General features: G+C 42.2%; 1 protein-coding gene across 2 annotated transcripts in view; it reads left to right on the top strand.

Moving 5' to 3' along the window:
* Nucleotides 1-26,262, top strand: part of TNNI3K (TNNI3 interacting kinase) — a 2,668,544-nt gene that overhangs the window by 2,145,428 nt on the left and 496,854 nt on the right. The window lies entirely within an intron of this gene.

The raw sequence follows: 26,262 nt of genomic DNA, 5'->3' as shown, positions 1-26,262 counted from the left end.
GTGAAAAAGAACCACACAAAGTATATATAAACATATGTATTTATTATATAATACTCTCTAACACATCAAATTATCTCCTACCCGGTGATATGCACAATGCACTCACTACTTTAGGAAAGAAACACAGTAAATAACACAAAATACACAGGGGACCCCGGGGGGGGGGGACCAAACCATACACTGAGAAAGTGGTATAAGAACCACAACTTGGATCAAGGCTAGGTTGAGAGGACGTAGAAGTGCTGGAGACCCCAGGAACCATTCAAGGTGAGTAGATAGGCATCCTACGTAGAGCGTGTGCAGTGTGGGAACACGGATGCGTGCTTCATACAACTCTACATGTAAGTCACGGTTGGATTTTTAAAGTTTAAGGACCCTTCCCAGTGGGCCCTGAAGAATCCCCATGGAGGACAAAAGGTTGGAGACCTACCCCACCTGTGGATACCCTAGTACCCATGTTACCTACACCAGGGAAGCCGGGTGCATACATGTGAAGTGGTGCCAGAAACTACCGTCGAACCCAATGGAGGACTTCAGGAAAATTCTGCTTCTGGTAGAGGAGAAAGTGCTGGGTGGAATTCAAAGGTTGATTTAAGATGAGGGGTACCTGCAAGCAGAGGAGAAAGAGTCTATGTCACTCTGGAGTGACCAGGAGACTTGGAAGACAAATGCCCTACAATGTCGGGTGTTGCAGGATGGGTGACAATGACCTTAACTCTGCAGCTGTGAGGACCAGGCAACACTGAGAAGGACCAGGAGCCATGCACAAGCTGCCACGCGAAGGATGTTGAGTGCTTAGGGGTCGTGTCTGGCGGGAGCACCAACAAGCCTTGATAAAGGCAACCAATGCAGGAATCGAAGAGGGAGCAAAGTCTGGACTAGCAAGGGACTCACCAAAAGCAGGGGAGTCAGAGCAGGCCCGAGCAAACAGGGGAGTCCTAGAGAAGCAAAGGTGACCCTCACGTGGACTCACAGACTGGAGGCACTGGAGTCACAAGAGGACCTCAAGCGGCTCACCTTAAGATGCAGGCCACGATGCACACAATGCAGTGTGGCTGAAGATTCTGGTCACTGGAGGTGCTCAAGGATGGGGCTCTTTTAGCCCGAAGATCTTCTTCAAAAGAAGGCAACCAGCCTTAACAACTGCAAGTTGACACAGTGCACAGGAGTTTGGTTATTGCAACCCCCACTAAGGATACTGGCTTCAAACTTGGTGAGTGGGCAGGCCAGGCCCCTGAAGCTGTGGAAAACCACCATCTGTATTGCAGACCCTTTCAGAATCCGGAAGAGCTCAGGATCAGCAGACCGGACAACTTAGTTACGGTGCCTGCGAATGCAGGGGAGTTACTCCTTCACTCCAGGTGAGATGCTTCACAGGCCTTGGAATGTTCCTGTATGATGCACAGGCATAGACGATACAGCAGACTGGAAGGGAGACTAAGTCAGACCCAAACGAAGTTCAGAGTGCCCAGGCGTAGAAGAGCAGTGGTGTGTGATCTGAATCTTATCCCACGACGAATATAGGGACCTACACCCAGATAAGTCCTTAAGTTCTCTAAGGAAAGAGCTGGGAAGAATCAGGGGACCCTCCCAGGGGAGGGTCTGGACAAGGGGGAGGTTACTCCCATGTCCTTTGTCCAGTTTTATGCCAGAGTGGAAGCCAACGGCTCCCAAGAAAGGTTTGAACTAGACTATGCACAGGGTCACCAAATCTGCCCCTCATGCAGACTGAGGTGCGCTGGTAAGTGCACCTACCCCATCCCAATTCACTAAATCCTGTCTGGGAGGTGTTCACACCTCCCTGTGACAGGATGCCTATTGTTCTGCTTCCCCCTGCTAGAGCGTGGCTCAGCAGCAGGAGGGCAGAATCATGTTTCTGGGCGGCAGCACCCATTTTGTGCTGTCAGGGTCAAGAAGGCAGGTACCCAGAACACTGAGAGCCTAACTGAGGGCTCTTTCAGTGCTTAGAATCAGAACTCTCACACCCTTTATGGTGTGGGGGTATGAATCCAACATGTTTGATACCACTATATAGTATATGGCTGCTTCACTGACAACCCGGGAGAATGGACTCCCTAGGCTGCAGGGGTGTCCTGCTCATACAGGGGCACCCTCTCATTTAGGACCAAGCACCCTGCCTTCAGGATTGCAAAGGGCTGCTATAGGGGTGACTTATAGGTGTAAAGTGCAGTGCCCCAAGATATAGGAAAGTGATATCTTTAGTAAGTGGTGCTAGCACCAGCTTACACAGGCTGCAATGGCAGGCCTGTAGTTCTATTTTGAATAGTCTCTCATGGGTGGCATAATACATGCTGCAGCCCATGGAAGACCTCTGGGGTACCTATGCCCTAGGTACTTCAGTACCATATCTATGGGACTTATAAAGGTACGCCAGTATCCAATCTGGGATGTACCTAAGTACTGAACACAACAATTTAGGGGAGAAAGAAGATAGACTGGGGTCCTGATTAGCAGGTTCCCAGTCAGACTAGTCAAAAACAGCTTAGCACCAGGCAAAAAGTGTGGGTAACCATGCAGAAGGATTCTACCTTCCTACACTTTCCAATGCAAGTCTCATGGGATGCTCACAAAGATCGAAAGAACCCCATAGAAAAGAACATTCTACTCATCACAGTACTTATATCTTACACACATTCTCTCAAAAATGCAATCCTACTAAGGGAGTGTATTGAAAATTCAGCTACTCCTTCTTACTATTCGCGGTCACCAAGAGTCCAGCAAGATCATAAAAATAAGTTTATACCAATATACATTTATTTTCTTCACAGTAGTTATCCCTTAGACACCTCCTCTCTAATCTTAGGAGAGCAGCATGCCTTTCTACTGCCACCTCATATACCTTTTTTTTTATTTCCACATGTCCAGGACTCATGATTAAAAATGGGCCTCTCGACCATTCACAGAACTCCATTTTTGGATTTGTGCTCCTGGTACTCTCGCGAGCCTAACAAACCGAATATACAATTATTTATGACCCTTGATTTCTCAAAAACTGCTGAACGGATGTACACTAAACCACAAAAACCACAATCTGAGGACGGAAATCTAGCTTCCTGCCATATTTGGTGTAATTCCATTCAGTAGTTTTTGCTGTAGTGGTGTCAATAAATATATAATGATCTAGTAGTGGTCGCCACTAGATAATTATAGTTAGGTCAGCTTTTTCATAGATGAAGAGATTTTCAGTTTGCTAATACCTTTGGCTAAGTATGGGCGAAATTTGCGAATTCGCGTTCCGCAAATTCGCGCAAAATCGAATTAGCAAACCCCAAAATCCGCGAATTCGTGCAAATTTGAGGATTTTTGTTTTTTTGCGTGTTCGCAGGGTTTTTTGCATGTTCACGGGGTTTTTTGCATGTTCGCGGGGCTTTTTGCTTGTTCGCAGGCCACTTGCATGGCGAAGTTACCCATGCGGTCGTGTATGGGCACAGCACCCTCTGGTTCACCACTGCCACCCTCTGGTTCACCACTGCCACCCTCTGGTTCACCCCTGCCACCCTCTGGTTCACCCCTGCCACCCTCTGATTCACCACTGCCACCCTCTGGTTCAGCACTGCCACTCTCTGGTTCACCCCTGCCACCCTCTGGTTCAGCACTGTCACCCTCTGGTTCACCACTGCCACCCTCTGGTTCACGACTGCCACCCTCTGCTTCATCACAGCACCTCTGGTTCACCACTGCCACCCTTTGGTTAACCACTGTCACCCTCTGGTTCAGCACTGCTACCCTCTGGTTCACCACTGCCACCCTCTGGTTCACCCCTGCCACCCTCTGGTTCACCACTGCCACCCTCTGGTTCATCACAGCATCCTCTGGCTCATCCCTGCCACCCTCTGGCACAGCACTGTCACCCTTTGGTTCACCACTGCCACCCTCTGGTTCACGACTGCCACCCTCTGGTTCATCACAGCACCTCTGGTTCACCCCTGCCGCCCTCTGGTTCACCACTGCCACCCTCTGGTTCACCACTGCCACCCTCTGGTTCACCACTGCCACCCTCTGGTTCACCCCTGCCACCCTCTGGTTCACCCCTGCCACCCTCTGATTCACCACTGCCACCCTCTGGTTCAGCACTGCCACTCTCTGGTTCACCCCTGGCACCCTCTGGTTCAGCACTGTCACCCTCTGGTTCACCACTGCCACCCTCTGGTTCACGACTGCCACCCTCTGGTTCATCACAGCACCTCTGGTTCACCACTGCCACCCTCTGGTTCATCACAGCACCCTCTGGTTCATCCCTGCCACCCTCTGGTACAGCACTGTCACCCTCTGGTTCCCCACTGCCACCCTCTGGTTCATGACTGCCACCCTCTGGTTCATCACAGCACCTCTGGTTCACCACTGCCACCCTCTGGTTAACCACTGTCACCCTCTGGTTCAGCACTGCCACCCTCTGGTTCACCCCTGCCACCCTCTGGTTCACCACTGCCACCCTCTGGTTCATCACAGCACCCAATGGTTCACCCCTGCCACCATCTGGTTCATCACTGCCACCCTCTGGTTCACCCCTGCCACCCTCTGGTTCAGCACTGCCACCCACTGGTTCAGCACTGTCACCCTCTGGTTCACCCCTGCCACCCTCTGGTTCATCACTGTCACCCTCTGGTTCATCACGGCCACCCTCTGGTTCACCACTGCCACCCTCTACCGAGACCTTTTGCGACGCAGCTCCAGCAATGCGCTGCTTTTACGGCACAGATGCGTGACGCATCTGTGCCGTTTTTGCCACATGGTGCGCCGCATTGTAAATGCGGCGCACCATGGTTGGCGGAGCTGCGGCGCACAATAACTGGCGCATCCCTGGGGATGCGCCAGTTATTGTTAATCTGCCCCTATACATTTAGCCAACGAGGGAGCACTTACTGATTAGACAGTAGAAAGTACTCCAGTTGAGTAGAGGTATTGCACAAAAAGGTGGCATCTTCGTGGGCAAACACGCAGGGCGGGATTCATTCTGCCCCCTGTTAGACTCGTTTTTTGTGCCCTTCTGCCCTCTGTTAGACTCGTTTTTCCCTTGTTTTTCTGCCCTTCTGCCCCCTGTTAGACTCGTTTTTTGTGCCCTTCTGCCCTCTGTTAGACTCGTTTTTTGTGCCCTTCTGCCCTCTGTTATTCCCTTGTTTTTGTGCCCTTCTGCCCTCTGTTAGACTAATTTTTTGTGCCCTTCTGCCCTCTGTTAGACTCGTTTTTGTGCCTTTCTGGCCCGTTAGACTTGTTTTTTGTGCCCTTCTGCCCTCTGTTAGACTCGTTTTTCCCTTGTTTTTCTGCCCTTCTGTCCTCTGTTAGACTGTTTTGTTGTGCCCTTCTGCCCTTTGTTAGACTGCTTTTTGTGCCTTTCTGCCCTCTGCTTCACCACATCATCACTCAGCGCTACCCCAGCATCACTCAGCACCACCACATTATCACTCAGCACCACCACATTATCACTCAGCACCACCACAGCACCACTTAGCGTCACCACAGCATCACTCAGCGCCACCACAGCATCACTCAGCGCCACCACATTATCACTCAGCACCACTACAGCACCACTCAGCACCACCACAGCACCACTCAGCACCACCACAGCATCACTCAGCACCACCACAGCACCACTCAGCGCCACCACAGCATCACTCAGCACCACCACAGCATCACTCAGCACCACCACAGCATCACTCAGCACCACCACAGCATCACTCAGCACCACCACAGCATCACTCAGCACCACCACAGCATCACTCAGCACCACCACAGCATCACTCAGCACCACCACATTATGACTCAGCACCACCACAGCACCACTCAGCACCACCACAGCATCACTCAGCACCACCACAGCATCACTCAGCACCACCACAGCACCACTCAGCACCACCCCAGCATCACTCAGCACCATCCCAGTATCACTCAGCACCACCACAGCATCACTCAGCATCATCACAGCACCACTCAGCACCACCACAGCACCACACAGCGCCACCACTCAGCGCCACCCCAGCATCAATCTGCGCAACCATTCAACAACAACTGGTTCAAATAAGTTCTCTCAATGTTTCAAACTTTATTACAAATGTCACAAAAAGACGTTAATATTTCACTTATGTTCTTGGATTTTCGTCACAATAAAATACACCGAACATAATCTTCACAAAAGTTATTTACAAAAGTTTAAGCTATTGCCATTATAAATTAAAATCACTTTTATTTAAGTATTAATTATTTAAAAAAATTAAAAGCCATTGTAATTTGTAATATCAATACAGCTAAGTCACGTAAATACAAAACATGTTGCATTACAAATGCGATAGGTGTCACATTTGCGAAAGTTATAACTATTGGCATTGTAAATGACAAAGCTAATAATTTAGCTACTTTCAAAACCAACACATAAATAAAAAAAATTGTCATTTACAAGACCAATAGCTCAAACTTTCCTAATGCGAGACCTATTGCATTGCAAATGCTTGTTTTTATATCTGCCAGTGCTTCCTGTTGAGGTTTAATTTTCGTGACAGGCGCCTCATTGCCTACTTGTAACTATTCTCTGACCCTGCTTCAATGGTCAGAGCAGGGTCAGAGAATAGTTGCAAGTAGGCAACAAGGCGCCAGGAAGCACTTGCAGGCTTACAGCAGCAGGTGCCCAAGTTGAAGTTAATTTCTTTGTAACCCTTTTGTAAAAGGTTACAAAAAATTAGCTTCAACTTTTGCACCTGCTGCTGTAACCCTGTAAGTGCTTAGCAGAAAATTCATCCCCGCTGATTCGCGGAAAATCCGCAAATTCCGCGAGTGGAACAAATTTTCAGCCCATGCTAACCTTTGACTAATTCGATATCCAATGGGGTTAACCCAGTATCCCTATGAACCTGGGCAGCAAATCAATATTTATCAACAGTTGGTTCATCCGGGTGCAATGCATTTCTTTCACTATCTCATAGATATATGTAGCATTCAAACAACACTTTACTTAATAAAGGTATTTCAACAAAAAATGTTTTCTAAAAAACAGAATCCAAACCATCTATATCTTCATGTAATGTTTAATGAATTGTACTCATTCATGTATACTTCAAATGTTCACCATTTACAAAAAGGCTGAAAAGTGAACAATAAGTGCAATTCGTGACATTTAGTGCTCTGTGCTCACGACGCAAGTGTAACCAACAAAATATACAGGTATTATTTACAAATGGGACATAAAAAGAGGATTTGTCTTGGCCTATATTCTCCACTATTCAACTGTATACTGCCTTTGTCAGTATTCAATACAGATTTTTGCCATAATAGGTCCACTATATTGTACGTCGACGTTTCGACCCTCTGAAAGCGCACTTGAGGCGTCAAGGCGGGTCTTCCTCAGGACTGTGTGGGACGGGGGAAACAGCCTAAGTGAAATGATTAACGAAAGATGGCATTAATATGGATTCTAGTATGGAGTGTAGGCCACTACTAGCCTCTAATCATTTTAAAAAGAACTCACCTTCTTCTTTCATGCCCAGTCCTCAATACAATACAATACAATACAGAAAGTTACTCCTGATAATTGATGCCTCTTGGTCTTAGTTCTGAGTTTTATAATGAATCGTGACTCCATTCGGCGCAGTTTTTTCACTCTGTCGCCTCCTCGGTCTCCTTGAGGAATCATTTGTATTCTATAGTAGTTCATTGCTCTCCAATCTCCTTTTTGGCATTTTGCTATGTGCTTTGCTGTGGCATATGTCATATCCCCATTCTTGCACGTATGTTCAAGAATGCATTTTTTCAACATGCAGGTTGTGCTGCCAATATATGTGATTCCACAATTGCACTCTATTATGTAGATGACACACCTAGACGTACAAGAGATATTTTACAGGCCTTGCAAGAATGGCATTTTTTAAGCCCTTTTGCTGGTCTGATAGCCAATTGGTATGTTGACCTTCTTGGAAGTGGCTTTTGACAAGTAAGTCTCTCAGGGATTTACTTTTTCTGTAGGTCACTACAAGTTTGTACCCCAAGATTTTCCCTATGTCTGTGTCTCCTGAGATTAGATGCCAATATTTTTTGATTTTGTTAATATTTCTTCCATTTTCTTTACTGAATGTGGTGACAATCTAGGTGTCCTCTGTTCTCTGTTATCATTAGTTTTTGTTTTGGAATTAGTGTTTCCTCTCTCCATTTTTTATCAATTCGTCTTTTGCATTTTTTGAGTGTAGTTTCATTATATCCTCTCATCCTGAGTCTGCTCATTGTTTCTTGAAGTGTCTCCTCTGCATCCTCTTCTTTTCAACAATTCCTCTTCATACGTATGAGTTCCCTTTAGGGGATACTTTTCATAAGTGGCTTCAGGTGAAATCTCGTCCCGTGAAGGATGCTGTTGGTTGCAGTCTTTTTCCTAAATAGTGAGGAGTGTATTTGTTCATTTTCTATGAAATGTTAGTATCCAGAAAATCTATTTACTTTTTGCTTGTGGTACACGTAAATGACAAGCCCACTTGGTTGGTGTTTAATTTTAGGAAGTATTCATGACAATCCTGTTCAGAATTGCGCTCTGTTAAATATCAGTAATCCCTATTGCAATGAAAATGTTCCCTTGGAGAATAAAAAGCAACTGCAAATGCCAGCTGGGGTACCTAAGCACTTATGTAATCAGGACCACTGCAAAATGGCCAATTCTGTTGAATCTATGCACTTCCAACATGGCTTTTTCGTTTAGCTGCTCGATATTATGGGAGAGGTGTGGCGCCGCGGCCAGGGTGACTGACGTTGGAATCTGGGGACCACGGTTCGATCCCCGCCTCCGACGGCAGGTTAGCCCAGCACCATGTGACTCTGGGCAATAGCTCGCTTAATCTTCCCGACGGCCCCCAGCGCCTAGAGACCCTTACGGGTGATTGTGCGCTTTACAAATGTGGACTTTACTTTTATTAGAGCATAGTGTGGAGTCTTCTCAGTGGTAGAATGTAAGGCTTGTTGCTAGGATGGAATGTAGCTCTTTGAAGTAAGAGTAGTTGATGCTGTGAAGGTGGAAGAGTAAGCTGGAGGTACCTGTACTTGCATACTACCAATAGAGACAACCAACTTTACTTGTGTGTTGGAGTGGATCTTTACACATAGCTGCCAAATTACAAAGTTTGGAACCAAAAATTGCTTCTAAGAACCAATGAACAAGGGGTACTACAATCAACTTCTGCATATCACTTGGTGCCACCAGCGAAAGGCTTGCTCAGGAGCAATGGCAGCCAAATCACAATTTACCCAATCAGTTTAGAAAGTGGACAAATACATCGGATGCCAGACTCTATTAAAACAGACAGAAGTACGATGATCAATACGCTCAGCTTTACCTGGAATTTTCTGACAAGAACTATTGGACAAGCAATGACTACAAAGTGGAGTCAAAGTTTCAAAGTATTTCTACAGTGAATCTTTTTGAAGTCTCCTTATGTAGATACTAGGATGAACTTAATATCATTATCAAAATCTGTTCCATTGACTGGAAACTGGCTTCTCTTAAGCCACTCCCTCTGGTGAAGGGTACCATATGATATTTAAGCATCAAATAACATCTTTAATTTTATTTTTTCAGGAAAAAGTCCTGCTCCCAGCATGGATTGAAATTGGTCATTGAGTAATGAAAACAGTGTTCATTCTTCATGGTCCTTGCTCATGTAGAAACCTTGTGGAATGTTAGGGTGTTTCGGTTGGAAGGTGAACACTTGTTGTGTTGAGTCATCTACCAATTGGGTGATCCAGAAAATCGTACATCTGTCTTTGCAATGACAAGATCAATGAAAAACAGCTTACTCTAGAATTAATGCCCCATTATGTTGTCCTAGTACATGAATAAAGAACAAATGCAAAGAAAAGTAAGGATGGAGGTCGCTAGTCATATCAGTCCTTCGGACGCATTACTGATCTCCTGATTTAGTGAGCTGGATCGTGTGATTTAGCAGCCTACCTTACCTTGGTAAAGAGTTCAGCTTGTCTAAAAGAAAGATAATACACTTTAGAAGAATGGATGAATCCTATCCCTCCTCTCAAAATAGACGTGGCCATTATCACTATCTTTGAGAATATGTAATATCGATTCACTTGAAAACGGTTATATTATTTTTTTTAAATGTCTTTGTATATTTACACAGGCACCATGTTCAATGGTCTGCCCATCCATACTGTAGTATCCTTGCACCTTGTTCATATTATATACTTGCTTTCTCCACCACTAGCCCAGTCTGTAGAATGCTGCACTTATGATGCACATGAGAATGTTGGGAAACTGTGCGTTAAGGCCTTCAGTAGAGATTGGGATGAGCAGCATGTTGGATGTTCCTGGTGGGGCTGTTCCACTTGATTTATATATCTTCAAATAAACATCTTTAACTTCATCTACCATTTGTGGACTTGAATACTACATTATTTATGACGACGAGCTGGAGATGACCACATGCGTTACTAAGAAACTAAAGGAAAAGAAGAAGAGAGATGAAGAGAAACTGGAACTTCAGAAAACGAGAGATAGATTAAGATGACTTATACAAAAACACAACAAGATTGTAACAAGTTGATCAACTTTCAAGCGCATACAAGACGTAAGAGCAACATCAACAAGTCACAGGCTCAAAAGGACACACTCACAGCTGGAGTTGTTTGCCAAGAAGTCATTAGGAAACACAGCTTGTTGCAAAAGAAACAAAGAAGAGAAATACAGCACGTGTTAAAGCCCCACCAGTGTCTTGAACATCGGACAGCTCAAGTCAGACCGTGCTGTAGTCATTGTCAAGATGCCTCTTTAACAAGAAATGCGCATTCAGGAGAAATAAGTATCGACATTTTTCCTGGAGCCACAGACAAGCTCTTCTCATATCACATGTATGTGGCCTACATCGCACTAATGAACGCTGTACAAGGTTGTCTGCATTTAATTTGATGGACATTCACAGAAAATTCTACAGCACCTCATGGAGCTTTTGCATACATTGGTGTTTACGTTTGATTCTTCTGCTGAAGTGCATCGTTTTTGCTGAGTTTAAAAAAAGTCAGAGACTTCCCAGACCTTGTGTACTGAAACACGCATGGATGATTACCAAACGATCTACAGATTGTATCAGAAGTGTGAGCTGGAAGCTTTGTCCTCGCCTGTACTGGCTATCATTGGGTGCCGCATGTGAGTATGTATTTTGGCACACACACGTACCAGGCGTGTCGTACTAGTCCAGGGTGCATAGCCAGGTGAAGTTTATTTAAAAAAAAATGTTTGTTAGTCTACTTTGAGACATGTAATCTGCTGTCCAGTTCAACCGCCGCTTTAATTTTTGGAAAAATGTCACGAGGCGAGAGTCATTAGTAGCACGCAAATTCTTACCTGCAGTTCGACAACACATCCGTGGCTCGAGGATTCTTCTGTGACAAAGCTGGTTCGATCTGGTTATTGGTGTTGCTTAGGGACGTTCCGATGCAAAGGTGTGCAGGGAGCCATCCGGCACGACGTGATGGGCGAGCCGCCATTTTGAGTTTACATTTGTGAAAGTGACTGAACATGTTTGTCGGAACTAAGAGCTAACAACATGAATAGTGTACATACACTATCCAGGTACTATACTGTTTAAAAGAATGCTTCATGACAAAAATTTGTGCACGTTTGGGGAGCCTATAAACACATGACCCAGGACACTTGTACTACTCTTTATTCTGCTTTTGATGCAAGACTACCTGACTTCATAACTAAACGTGTGAGAGACATTCTGCCTAGTCAAGCCAAGAGACAGCTTGGGTGAGGAGTCGCTCACTGGTGCCTACTTGATTTACATAATTGCTACAACCATTGCTTTGTTGTCTTGCTTGTCAAAGTAGCCTGTTTACGCATGGTTTCTTTGATGTAAAAAGAGTTAACGTAATTTAGAGCTTAAGGATCTTAGTCATGTTTTAATGTACGTATCCCTCAGAGTCCGAGCAAATGTTTTGAGGCACACTCACCGTCCCTCGTTTTAGGGGCAGGATTTGGGTTAGAGTCCCATTATCCTTATTTTACACTCACCGTCCCTTGTTTTAGGAGGAGGATGTGGGGTAGAGTCCCATTATCCTTATTTTTACATGGAGGCTCTCCCTACATGGGGAGCACTCTCACCATCCCACGTTTAGGGGCAGGATTTGGGTTAGAGTCCCATTATCATTAGATTTACAAGGGTTGTCTCCCATCTCGGGAGCATAACTATTGACCCTTGTTCTAGGGGCAGGAATTTGGGTTTTAGTCCCTCTTTCCTTGTATCACTTTATTCATACATTGCTACATTGTTAACCTTTCATATGGTTGGGTGATGGGTTATAGTCCCATTCGCTTTACATTTCTAATTGTTCATGGGTTACAGTCCCATTTACACATGTTTAAAGTTTTATACCTTTACATGAAGGATGACTTTATGGGTCGTAGTCCCAAGGTCTATTGTCATGGGTCTTAGTCCCATGTACATGTCTAAAGTCATTTATCCCTACAAGAGGAATGACTTTATGGGTCTTATTCCTAAGTGTTGATCCCTCACGTGAGGGGTGTAAGATGGGTTAACGTATGTTGTTTTCCTTACGTGGAAATATTTCTATTTCTTTGGTTAATTATTTGTTTCTGGCGGGAAGATGGGTAATATTGACATTCTTTGTTGTTGTATTTTTATCAATTTTTGGGGTGTTTTTAAATTGTTCACACTCTTGCTATGGGTGTACTATACTGTATATCTCTGAGTGTGGAACTATTTTATACTTTCGTTCTTGTACTATGTCTTTCCTTCTCGCATGCCATTAGGTGTGTTCTGTTTTTCTCCTTTTCTCCTTTGTCATTCATTTCTTCGCATTGCTGTGCTGCTTATGTATTCCTCCTTTTCCTCATTCCTTTGGTTCTTTCTGTCCAGTGTTCCTTCCTTTTAGCTTTCATTATGGAAGAAAGGGGATAATGTAGTATCCTTGCACCTTGTTCATATTATATACTTGCTTTCTCCACCACTAGCATTGTCTGTAGAATGATGCAGTTATGATGCACATGAGAATGTTGGGAATCTGTGGGTTAAGGCCTTCAGTTGAGATTGGACTGAGCAGCATGTTGGATGCTCCTGGTGGGGCTGTTCCTCTTGATTTATATATCTTCAAATAAACATCTTTAACTTCATCTACCGTGTGTGGACTTGAATACTACACATACTCCAGAACTTTTCATTCAAGCCCTAATGCTGAAGATGACACATTTGTAAACCACGCAATACTTTAACATTACCTAAATTTACCACTTACAAAACAGTGAAATCCTTTGTATCATGAACAACGAGCTGTATTAGAAAGGGAGCAAAACCTATTTTTAATATACAGTTCAGTATTAAAGTGAAAATGTGGTCTGGTGACAGATTTTCAAGCTGTTGAGTCAGAAACATGGGGCTTTTTCAACCATATTTCACTCCTTTTTCACACTGTGTGGTGCTGGACATATTATTTCATTACTCAGTAGTTGCAATTTATGAAAAACTTTGGAACTGTAAGAAATTGGTTACATGTATCTATGCAGCACTAAATAAAAGATGTAGGCCTTTATAAAATGGTTAATAAACTGTCCATGTAGCCCTAATGCAGCATATTTCCTCAAGAGGACAGTGTCATGAATGAAAAATGCTCACCTTCCTACAATTCACAAATGCTCTCGTAAATTATTATGTGCACTTGGTCAGAATGTTTGCTCTAATGCTTAAAGCGCAGCAAATACATTGTATCTTTTAAATTACGTTTGAACACAAAGGCAAACACATTAACTTGTGGGTTCAATAATTCGATAAGCAGACCAGAAGCCAAATATTCTCTTAGCTTCCCTTTCCACCAAGTCACGTTGTTCTTTAAATGAGAGCATCCCAATATCATACGCATGACTGCTTCAAAAGAGGATTTGATTTTTGCTTCTTCTGAACTTATTCAAAACAGTGTGCTTCCCTGTAATTGACTGTAGCGTCCTAGCTGCTTATGCTACTAAATAGTTATAAGGCAGATAGCACAGCTGTGAGACATGACAAAAGACCACATGCCCCAATTTCTATGATATAATTTTACATGCACGACATATTGCTTCAGAAGGGAGAAAACATCTATTTCAGTTGCAACCATGCCGAAATCTGGGTTGACAATTATTTTGGTCCAATCACTAAGGGGAAGTTTTCTGTGTAATGTAAAATTACACGTTCAAGTTTGACTGCTGTCTAATCTCCTTTGTATAAGAAAAGTTGTTCTTTTACAGAGCATCTGCCAAAAAGGTCCCTGCAGAAAATAACTTGTTTTGATGTAGCACTTCCTCAGCACTGTAACATAACAGGAGGGCACTATTATCCAATGTGATAGCTGTTGCTTTGTCAACAGTCCTTACTAGGCTAGACTAGGGCTCCAGAAGTAAAGAACGTCCAATTGTTTTCGAGAACTGGTTCGTTTCAACTAGAAGATATGTCTAGGGAGACTATGGGGCAATTTGGCAAGTGAATTTACTAATAGGCAAAACCATGGCCCACGTGATTGGTATTGACTACGGGAACAAAACTCCTTCTGTCACCAGGATGGAAATTCTGCACATTCCAAAGCCATGGAATATTTCTAGTGTTCTTGCTCTGCATCTTCTTGCATTCCTCAATTCAATCAATTCATTTATTATGAATAATTAATTAAAATCATTGCACATACAGGTACATTAATGCACCCCTGCAGGTATGAATGGTCTGCGTGTTACAGGCTTTATATAGTGGGTGCCTCCAACTCCTCATAAAGGAGTGGCAAATACAGACTAAGGACCTTATTATGACTATGGCAGTCCCTGTACTCATGTGGCGGTCCGACTGCCACACTCCGGCAGTCAAACCACCGTATTACGATGATGGAGGCTGGACCACCACAAGACCCCTGCCACTACCAGGATCCAGCAGTGGCAACAGTGTATAAAGCGGGTGGGAATAGCACCACTGAGGCGATTCTGACATGCCTTTCCACCACGCATTTCATGGCGGTGGACACTGCCATGTAATGCTTGAGGGGAAGGCATGGAAAGGGGCCCACAACAGGGTCCCCAGGCAAATCTGCCCATGAGGTTATGTGCAGGGGGACATGATGTACCCCCCCCCAAAAAAAGTGCATAGTCATTTGTGCACTGTGTGGCATGCACAACATGGTGCATTCAACACCATGCACAAATGGGCTGTAGGCCCTGTCACAGCGGCAGTATGCTGCTTAGGCTCTCCTATAAGCCAAACATACCACCAGCCTGGATTCATCTCTGAATCTGGTGGGCAAGTTCACCACAGGCGTAGCGGTCTTTCTGGGACTGCTGCAGTGGCGGTCCAACAGGAAGACCATCAAAAATGTCATCAGGGCCTCCTTGTCACTCCCGCATAGCCTACAGGTCTGTTTTCTTTAGCCACAGAAGAGAATGGTCAAGTGATGGTAGGTTTCTGCACCAGAAGTTCAAAAACTTCTTCCTTGAGAAGAAAGGACATCCTGTGTGCCTATGTTTTGGACAAATAGCCTTGTATTCTAACAGTGATTGCTTTTTGATGATTTTGGTCAGTGTCTTCATAAGAGAGTCATGTATGGCATGCATATCCCTTAAAGGTCTTACCTGGAGGAAGTCCAGGTAACTTTCCAGGTACCTCCTTGCTAGTGATGGTTGTGATCCAGTTTCTATTTAAAACCACAGGACCTGGTTTAATGAGATTCGGGTTGTTGCTTGCAATTTATGGCAGCATTTAACAAAGGTGCCTCTCCTGGCTGGAGTGTGCTTTTTTATGCCGAACTCCAGGTGTATCTGGGCAGGAGATTCTTTTCTTGGTAATGAGAAGGGATTCTGATATGTATTGGAGATTATGATGCAATTTCTCCTCTCATTGATGCAATTTGTCCTCTCAGATCTTCACTGCTGTAATCAGAGCTGGTGGCAGATGTGTGGATATTACTCTGACAAACGGGGGATTCATTGGTCTCGTTAGTTTTTTAAATAATGTTTGAAATGCTACCAACAGAGAGCGACTGATGGCTCTTAGCTGTCATTTCTGCCACAACAAGGAGCCTCTTGCATCAATGATTAGCCTAAGGTATTTGTACTACTTTACATTGCTAATTTGAGTTATTTAAGGCATTGTGTTGTAAATAGCTTCTACCGCTTTCTAGTTGCTCAAGCCAGAGTGAATGTGGAGTCTTTGTAGAATGTTAGAGTGCGTGATGTCAGAGAGTTCAGAATGTGTGTGTGCCTGTATGTCTGTGGAATGACAGTTGAGAAGAGTGGGCTGAGCATCCTACATCTAGCTCCTGGTGGGACTTTCTATGGAACTTGTACTGATCTACTAATAAACTTACATCTTGGATAAATCATCCTGGCTACCTGAACATTATATCATTCAAATACCCACGACATTTTGGCGACGTTTGGAGAACTTAAAGTGTGCAAGAAACTACCTACAAACAAACTAAGGTATCTACAAGGAACAAAACCTTAAGAAACAGAATTGGATCAAGGTAAAGACTTTTTTTTTCATTTTAAAATATACATTTAAGCTAACTGACACTACATAACCCCACCAGTGACCCCGAAATCGGTCGCCCTAAACTCTAAACCAGTGTCACAATTAGCGTACATATTCGAAGTGAAATCATCTTTAAATGGTATTATGAACAGTGGAGTGTGACATGTTTTGTTGCTGCTCGTATTTGAACTGATGCTGTAATGATACTGAGAGCAACCCACTCACTTTACAAATGAAATAATACCTGCCGATCTCAGGTTGACAAGGAGCTGCAAGAGTGTTTAAAAATTATAAATAAATACAGCTACTGAGAAGATTTATAAATAAATCACTTTTAGTGGAGAGCGAAAGAATATTAAAGAAATGGCTTACTGACTTTGAAAATCGTTCATAAACTGTTTTCTACTAAGGGCAAACCAACCTTCTTGTAAATATGGAATTAAAAAAAAAAATGTATAGACAACATTGCAGTCACAGTTTCTATCTACAATTTTAAAAGAGCGCAAAGATATTCTGCAGCTTCAAATCAGTCTCAAAAGATGTTAAAAGAAACTACCAACGATATTATTATCGGATTGTTTTTTTTTTAACTTCTTGCCATCTGTTTAAACATAGTAAAAGATAGCAACAGAAATATTTCAGAGTATGCTATTCGTTATTTTAACTCTGAGTCACATCTGGAAATTAAGTCATAGATTAGTCTTCTCTTAATTCACCCAAGACAATTTAGACTTATTTGAGTCATTTACACACAGTTTCAGCCTCATAATTTGATGACTCTTATTTCATTTGAACCTCAAGCTAGTTTTACGTGGAGCATTTTAGACTGACCAGTCTTCATGTTTGTACTTTGGAAATTTAAACTGCACTCGAGCAGCGTGAAAGCAAAAAGCTGCCGAATGAAAAGGAAATTCACATGGAAATGTTTTCTTTTAGAACTGAGTCACATGCCACGGAGAACATATTTTAACTTTGTTTATTTATGCCTGTTGAATCTTAAAGACTGCCGTTTACTTCAAAATTCAAAAGACTTTGCTCGCGCTCACCTCGTGATGCTGCCAGCTCTTCATGACGCTCCGAGTCAGTACAGCTCTTCATGACGTTCCTTCGTCATTCTATTCTATGGATCTGCTGACTGACGTTTTGATGCACAGGCGTGCAGGAAGCCATCCTGTACGGCGTAAAATACGTGACTCCATCTTGGATACATAATCTTTCCCTTCTATTCACTGCCTGTGGAAATTGTCAGATATGCCAGCAGCGAAAAATGTGTAGCTTTGCTTTTACAATCCATGATACTCTGAGTCTAACTTATAGAATGAACAAAGAAGTATCCCTGAAAACAAGACGACGGTGACAACCTTATTTATTTTATTTATTATTTTAAAATAGTTAGCATGTTGAACTATGTTTACACTGATTTTACTCATGTGGTATTTGGATGTTTTACCTATTGTAATGTGTATTAGTGAGATTTTAAGGGGCACTAAGTTTCTTTCTTATATGTTAGGGTAACTCTGTATAGAAGCTGGTCTTCTTGCACTATTTCAATACTTCAGTGTGGGTTGTGCGCACACCTTCTAGCTGACTTTACCCTATAATATACATTTTGTAGTGCCTTTGTTACACTTACATCATCCTTTATACATCCAGCAATATAAGTTATATTCTTTTAGCCACTTTATTAATAGTGCATTATTGTTTATGTACCTTTAAGTGTATACTATTTACCTTTAAAGCGCAAGTAGTAAGACGCAATGAAATTCTATAATTATTATATGATACAAGAATATAGTGTAAGCATTATAGCACAAACTTTAATATTTAGATAGTTCAGGTACTAAAACACGTTATTCGTCAATTTAGTAAATACAAGTATCAAAACACGTTAATTTCAATGTTTAGGAATTTCAGGTAATAAGGGAAAAGGGAAAAAGAGGAAGGAAGTTAGGTAAGTTAATATGGGATCCCATAACACGATGGAAGGAGGAATAATTGTATGAAATATAGGCTTGCCTAGAGATAAGGAAATAATAACTCGGTGTAATTACAATATCAATGTCACATAACATGAAAGTACACTATGCCCCAATTTATGCTATTTTTGTGTCCTAATTTGTTTGTTGTCATATCTACCTCGCCTGTTGATATTTTATTGACTGGTTTTTAGTTTGGTCTTTGAATGTTTTGTTTATACTTTTTTCCCTCGTTCTTTCTGTATTAATGAAGCCGTGCCTTGTATATAACTGCAAAATACTCTAATAAATTTTTTTTAAAAAAAAAGGAATTTCAGGTAATAAAACGTGTCAGCTTCATAAATTAAATTACAGGTATTAAGACGTGTTAGCTTCATAAATTAAAGTACAGATTTTAAGACGCATTAACTTTATAGATGAAAGCGCAGGTATTAAAACGCGTTTGCGTTATTAAGAGAGCACAGGTATTAAAACGCGTTTGCGTTATTGAGGAAGCGCAGGTTTCATAACGCATCAGCGTTATTGTTAAAGAAGTGCAAGTATGAATACAACATAGCGTTATTATTAATAAGTTCAAGCATTAAGGTTATTTCATTAAAAGTTATACATTCCCATAATATATATAATGCAATGAAATACCTACTATATGTTATTGCACTTCAAATATTTTAAATTCACATTGTTTAATTTCTCCAGAAGAAAGGGATATGTGCCATGTTTTATGGTTTAAAACATGGTTTATCCTTTTACTTTATTTCTTTGTTTCCTTTATTCCCTTCTCTTATTTCTTACTCTCTTTCCCTTTATTCTGCCGCTTCTTTACAAAATTATCCATCACATTACATTGACTTTTCACCTATTTCTTCCTCTCTTTCCTTTTGATATGCCAATTTCTTTACAACTTTATCTTTTATGTTATATGTGCTCAGTTGTGAGTAATTGTATTTATTTACTGTTTATTCCCTGTGAAGAAAAGGGGATATGTTGTAAATAGCTTCTACCGCTTTCTAGTTGCTCAAGCCAGAGTGAATGTGGAGTCTATGTAGAATGTTAGAGTGCGTGATGTCAGAGAGTTCAGAATGTGTGTGTGCCTGTATGTCTGTGGAATGACAGTTGAGAAGAGTGGGCTGAGCATCCTACATCTAGCTCCTGGTGGGACTTTCTATGGAACTTGTACTGATCTACTAATAAACTTACATCTTGGATAAATCATCCTGGCTACCTGAACATTATATCATTCAAATACCCACGACACATTGGGGCCGATTAGGATGGCGGTTTTTCCGCATCCTCCGGGCCGGCGGAAGTGTCCGCCGGCCTGGAGGATGCGGAAAAACCGCGGCGGAGACTCCAAAGACCCACCGCCAAATTAGGATGGCTGGTGGGTCTGATAATCTGTCCGCTGCTTTTCCGCCGCGGTCGGAAGGCGACCGCGGCGGAAAAGCACTAACATGTCTGGCGGTGTCTATCAGACACCGCCAGGCATATTAGGATGTCTGAAAATATATGCTTTTCCGCGGCGGCTTTACCGCTGTGGAAAAGCATACGGACCTTCACTTTGGGGGCCCGTTGCGGGCCCCCTGGGTGAAGGTGGGGTGGGGGGTGCACATGGGGGGTACCTATGGTACCCCCCTGCATTTGCGTGCACAATGCAGCAGGCACCGCGCGGTGCCTGCCGCTTTGTGCACGCAAATGCTTTGCATGGATTTTTTACATTGCGGCGGATGCAGCTTGAAGCTGCACCCGCCGCAATGTTAGTGATAGAGGATGTGACCGCCACCCTGGCGGTCACATCCTAATTTGATCGGAGGGAACGCCGCAGCCCATGCGGACGTTCCCTCCTCCTCAGGGGTCGCGGACGGACTCAAGTCCGTCCGCGATCCTAATCGACCCCATTGTTTGTACAGTTAATCTTTTATGACTAGCAGGGCTGGAATGGGAACACAAACCAGCCCTGGCAATTCAGCTGGACTGCCCCTTGGGGTGGGTTGGGGGGATTGCTAGTCAGAAACAATGCTGCCGCTTTAGCCCTGCTGTCGGCTTTTGTTACACTGGGATGATATTGCAGCACTTGCGCACACCCAGATCCCAGTAACAAAACCGGCCCCCACTGCTCGAAAACTGGCCCCCACCCTTCCGGCTCATTGGGAAAATGCCCGATGCCCACTATGGCCATCCTCACTGTGTTTTTTGTGAGGTTAATTTCCATGCCGTTTTCTGAATAGTACCTGGCTGGGCTGTACATAAGCCTTTAAAGACCCACTTCGGTTTAGCTTGGCAGGATGCCATCATCTGCACACAACAGCTGAGAGAGCCAACAAGCACCAAGTTTCGGAGGGTTAGAATTACCTTTTTTCAATTTCGAAGGTAGATTGGCAGGAAACAGGTAGAGAAGTTGGAGCACCGAGACACAGCCCTGTTTCAGTCCTCTTTCAGTGTCAATCTTCTATGAAAGACTGATTCAATTTCCAATCTTGATTCTCATCCCGGTGTTTATATTTAACATGTGGGTGGCTCTATGAAGGGACTATGGTATTCCCCATTGCTCCAGTTTTCTCCATAATATTTTGCACTGTCAGCGTTTTGAGTTGTAAATCCAACATTTGTGATAATGCATTATGTTTGGTAAAGGGCCTGTGCCAAGGCAGAACCCTGTTTGATAATTTCTACGAATTACATCATTAGCATTTGCCAAGGATGTTAGATCTTTTAGCAGTAGGAAGCAAAATATTTGGGCTCATTGTCCAAGAGCACTATTAATCTATAATTCTCCTTGACCAATCTGTCCTCACCTATGTACATCAGCTTTATTACGGACCCACTACCAAATGTTTGGGATTGTTTCTCATTGTAAGACATCATCAAATACACGCGGCAATAGTATAGCTATAAAAAAAGATTTGTCTTTTAAATGTCTTGTGGGATCTTGTTTGGTCTTTGTGTCCCATCGTGTCGTCCTTCCTTTATGTCCTTCATGATTTGAGTCATTGTGTATGATGCAGCTTCTATTTTGCCTGAAACTGGTTGTAGTGAGTTGGTGTCCACTGGATGTAGCATCAGTTGGTTGAATTCATGTTTTGCCCTGAAGATTCTCATCTTGTCATCCTCTTTTAGAGCTAGCACAGTATTTTTGGGCTGGCTTAACTGAACTTCTAGAAATTATTTCCAAGTAGTTTCTTGAATATTTGAGTTGTTTGTACAATGAAGTCCCCATTATTTCCAAATAGTTTCTTGAATATTTGAGTTGTTTGTACAATGAAGTCCCCTTTCGATACCGTTGTCTGTGTACCAAAAGTTCTTTGGGTTGCGATCTCTGCTTGCATAGAATAATTTTACCCAAAAGTTGTTCTCATTTTGACTTTTTTCCTTCCAGGGGATTGTTTTGTAAACAGCCCTTTGGGCAGGTAGCTTTCAATCAAGATGTGATAAGTCGGGATTTCCAAACTCGATTTACCCCTTTTTTGCCAGCATACAAGCTTTTGACTTCTTTTTGATTCAGCGTGCAAGACCTTGGACCCTGAAGCTGTTGCGGTTTGTAAGTGTTTTTTTATAAACATTGATGTGAGGGTATCCATGAATTTTTCCCAGGACTCAAGGGGAGAATATTGGCGCTTTGACACTTCTCTATTACAGCTTCTGCCTCATGTTCAATTTGTTTTATGGAAATGGGAGCGGTGTTTCCTGGGAGATGAAGCAGTGGGGTGACACATAAATCTACTTCTTGTGGCAGGTGATCACGTTCTTGTCTCTGTACTATTTTGAAGGATTTTATATCTTCGAAGAGGGCAAGACCTCCATTATTTAAACGAGTAGAGAGTTTGATTGTGTTTAATAATATGTTGGGACAGGAGGGTTTATTCTGGGAACCTTCCATTTAAGGCCCTCAGACCTAACTGTTGAGGTGTGTTATGAATCGCTCTCCTTTTTTATCCCACCTCTTTGCTTGCTGCTTCATTTTTTATTGGGGTCTTCCACGTTAGATCCTACATTAGCCATTGCTCGTCTGGTTCGGGTGTGTACATCAAATTTAAGTTGAAATTTACCGAAATCAGTATTTCCATTTTAACTGTGTATTTTTTTATTTCAATAATAGATGAAGTAAGCTTCTGTGCAAGTCTGTGTTTGCTTTTTGAGCCTGGATGTTCCTTGATATTACATAATATCAAAGATGTTAGACAATTATCCAATTGTACCATCAGGATTCCTCTATCTAGGGAGACGCGTGAGCGCGTCAACCAAGATGGCCGCCGCCACCGGAGCTCCGTAATTCCTTTAGCCCAAATTTCATTATAACGCCGATTTTTGTGTCAAGAAGTCGGCGAAAATACCGGCGCTTACCTGTGCATACTATTTCCCACCTGTGGAGTGACTTTTGGTTGATTTCATCCGGCGGAAGTGTTCTTCGTGGCTCCATGGTTCCTGCTCCCAGCCTCTCCTGCAGGTATCACGGGCTTTGAGTGCTTGGGGGCGGAGTAATATTTATGACAGAGCCTGGCTTGGGCCTAGCCACGCCTACAGTCTAATTTAGCTGCTGCACTTGTTGTTTTGAGGAGATTTTTGGTGTTTTCTTCACTAATTACATCAGTTTTCTCACATTTTGAGGCTATTTTCTTGTTTTTCTCATTCTTCACGTATTGTTGAGAATTTTTTCACCTCAGAATGGATTCTAAGAATTTCACTACTAATAAACGGAAGCAGCAGGTTTCTCCTCCTCCAACCAAATCTAAGATGGTAGATTCTTCGGAACCTTCTCTTACTCTAATTTTGGAGGAAATTAAAGCATTGCGCTTAAATACTGATACAATTGCCTCAGAAGTCAAAAACGTCCGTAAAGATATGGCCTCTATGTCAATGAAAGTTTCTGACAATGCCATTAAAATTCAAGATAATAAAAATAAACTTGACGCTTTCACGCCTTTAGTGGCCAAAATAGTTCCAATGCATACTCATCTGTTGGACATGGAAAATCATAATAGGCAATACAACCTTCGTATTTTTAATTTGCCTGAAGATGTTGAGGGGACAAACTGTCGTTTATATCTTGAATCTCTTCTACCGGGTCTTTTGAATATTAAATTCACAGAAAAATTTGAGATCGATAAAGTCCACAGAGTCCCTTCACATCGGAATCCTCGACATACTAAACCCAGGCAAATGATATTCAAGGTCCTGCGTCATCATCATCTGGTTCTCATTCGGAAGGTTGCGAGAGAAATTCCTTCATTATTGGTGAATGGAACCAAAATCTTTATTCACCAGGACTTTGCCAAAGAAACGGTAGCTATTCGAAAAGAGTTCTCTGCCTTTCGTCCGCAGCTGAGACACTTTGGATTTAAATATGGACTTTTTGATCCTTCAACGATGCGTGTATGGAAAGACAATTTCTCCAAATCTTTTCAACGACCTGAAGACCTTCGACTGTTTCTCGATCAGCAAGCTCCTCCATCTATGGACACTCATGATCCCAATACTTGAGTTTGTCTAGTCTGACTTCACTTGTCACATCTTTGCATATTCTTATATTCACGGGCTTCAACGGTTCCTGGCCATACTTGTGGAACGGGTGTGCGTTTCCTTGTCTTTATTTATGTTTCTTGTTTGTTCCTTTCTCTTTCTTTTCTGTTCTTCCCTTTCATATTTTTTATATAGAGTTACTCCTTTCACATGGCTATTTCTTCCTTCTTCTTGTTCTGATTCCTTTTTCTCCTTCCTTCTAAGTCCTAATGGCTAATATTCATCATATTAAAATTGTTTCTCTTAATGTTAAGGGTTTGAGACATCCAATTAAACGTACGAAAATTCTGGATTATCTAGGTAGTTCCAAAGCCGATATTTGTTTTGTTCAAGAAACACATGTTGATGATAAGATTTTACAGTACATGAATATAAAATGGGTAGATACTATTGTTTCCTCACCTGCCAAAGGTAAGAAAAATGGGGTTGCTATTTTCTTTGCTAAAATATTACATTGCCAAATTCTCAGTAAGATTTCAGATTCTGAAGGGAGATATATTCTAGTCAAAGTCAAAATTCATGACTCTATTTTCTTTTTGTTTAATATTTACGGCCCTACAGCAGATGATCCCGTATTTTGGGCTACTATTACTACTGAAGTTTTAAAGTTAGGAAGAGTTCCATTGATTGATGGAGGGGATTTTAATGTTATTGCTGACCCATTGTTGGATAGGCTATCTACCACCCGATTGCGACCTTCCAAGGTTTTCCATGCCTTTAAAGCTTTTCTTCATACCACCAAATTAGCTGACATTTGGAGATTACACTTTCCCACTGATAATATTTTTCTTTTTTCTCCAACCCTCATAATTCCCATTCCAGAATTGATTATTTTTTGCTTTCCCCTTCTCTTATTCAATCTGCAACTAATCCTGTTATAGGTACCATTGATATTTCAGATCATGCCTTGATTTCTTTTGTTTTGAATGTTTCGTCCACTTTTGCTAAGCAAACTAGATGGCGTATGAATACTGGCATTGTCCTTAATGATACTCATAAACCTAAATTATTACAGGCGATTCAAGATTACTTTCTGTTCAATCCTGAAGACTCTACGTCTATAGTAAATAGATGGGACGCGATTAAAGCTTACATTAGAGGCTCTACAATTTCTGTTATGGCTCATGAGAATAATCAATTTAACTCTAACATTAAACTTCTAGAGAAGCAAATAGCAAAATGTGAACGTTTATTTATTACTTCCAATGATCCTCAATATAAAATTAAATTACAAAAACTTCGATATGAATTTAACGCTATCCTTAGTACTAGGGCCGGGGTACAACTCTCTAAATCCAATGCCAAATTTCGCTTTAATTCCAATAGGTCTGGGAAACTCCTCGCAAATTATTTATGTATTAAAAGGAATAAAACTCAAATTACTTCCATTCGGGGCCCTCAAGGTAAAGTTGCACGCTCCCATAATGATATTGTTCAGGAATTTTTAGACTTTTATTCCACCTTATATAACAAACCAGATTTTTGTGATAACTCCTTAATTGATTCTTTTTTAAACACATGTCATTTACCTCACATTTCTCCTTCAGATAGACTTGGGTTAGATTCACCAATTACTACGGATGAAATCCTGAATGCCATCAAATCGCTCCCAAAGAATAAATCTCCAGGTCCTGATGGCATGACTGCTGAATTTTATAAAGAGTTCCAACCTCATTTGTTGCCTCATTTATTCCAACTTTTTTCACATTTTGGTTCCTCAGGCACCATCTCGGGCTCTTTTTCAGAAGCCTTAAATATTGTGCTCCCTAAACCTGATAAGGATCCCACCCTGATCTCTAATTACCGTCCCATATCTTTAATTAACCAAGATTGTAAACTATATGCTAAAATCCTAGCCTCTAGATTAGCTCCTGTCTTCCATTCTATTATTCATCCAGATCAATCTGGTTTTATAAAAAATAGATATTCCGCTAATAACACTAGAACGTTATTACATGTCATTGAGCAGAGTTCTACACTTCTTCTCCCTGCAGGTGTTATGGCTTTGGACGCAGAAAAAGCCTTTGATAAAATTCATTGGCAGTTTTTATTTAAAACTTTATTGTCTTTCAACTTTGGTCCCTCTTTTATTCGTATGGTTTCGGCTTTATATTTTGCTCCCACTGCCCGATTGTTTATTAATGGTCAAATTTCTACTCAATTTTCCCTTTTTAGAGGCACACGACAAGGATGTCCACTCTCCCCTCTTTTATTTTTATTAGGAATAGAGCCTTTTCTTAATTACATACGTATGTGTGAGGATATTCAGG

This window comes from Lissotriton helveticus, chromosome 1_2 (genome assembly GCF_964261635.1).
Source record: "Lissotriton helveticus chromosome 1_2, aLisHel1.1, whole genome shotgun sequence".
Lineage (NCBI taxonomy): Eukaryota > Metazoa > Chordata > Amphibia > Caudata > Salamandridae > Lissotriton > Lissotriton helveticus.
Note: the sequence above shows the minus strand (reverse complement) of the source record. Positions and strands in the feature narration are given on the sequence as shown.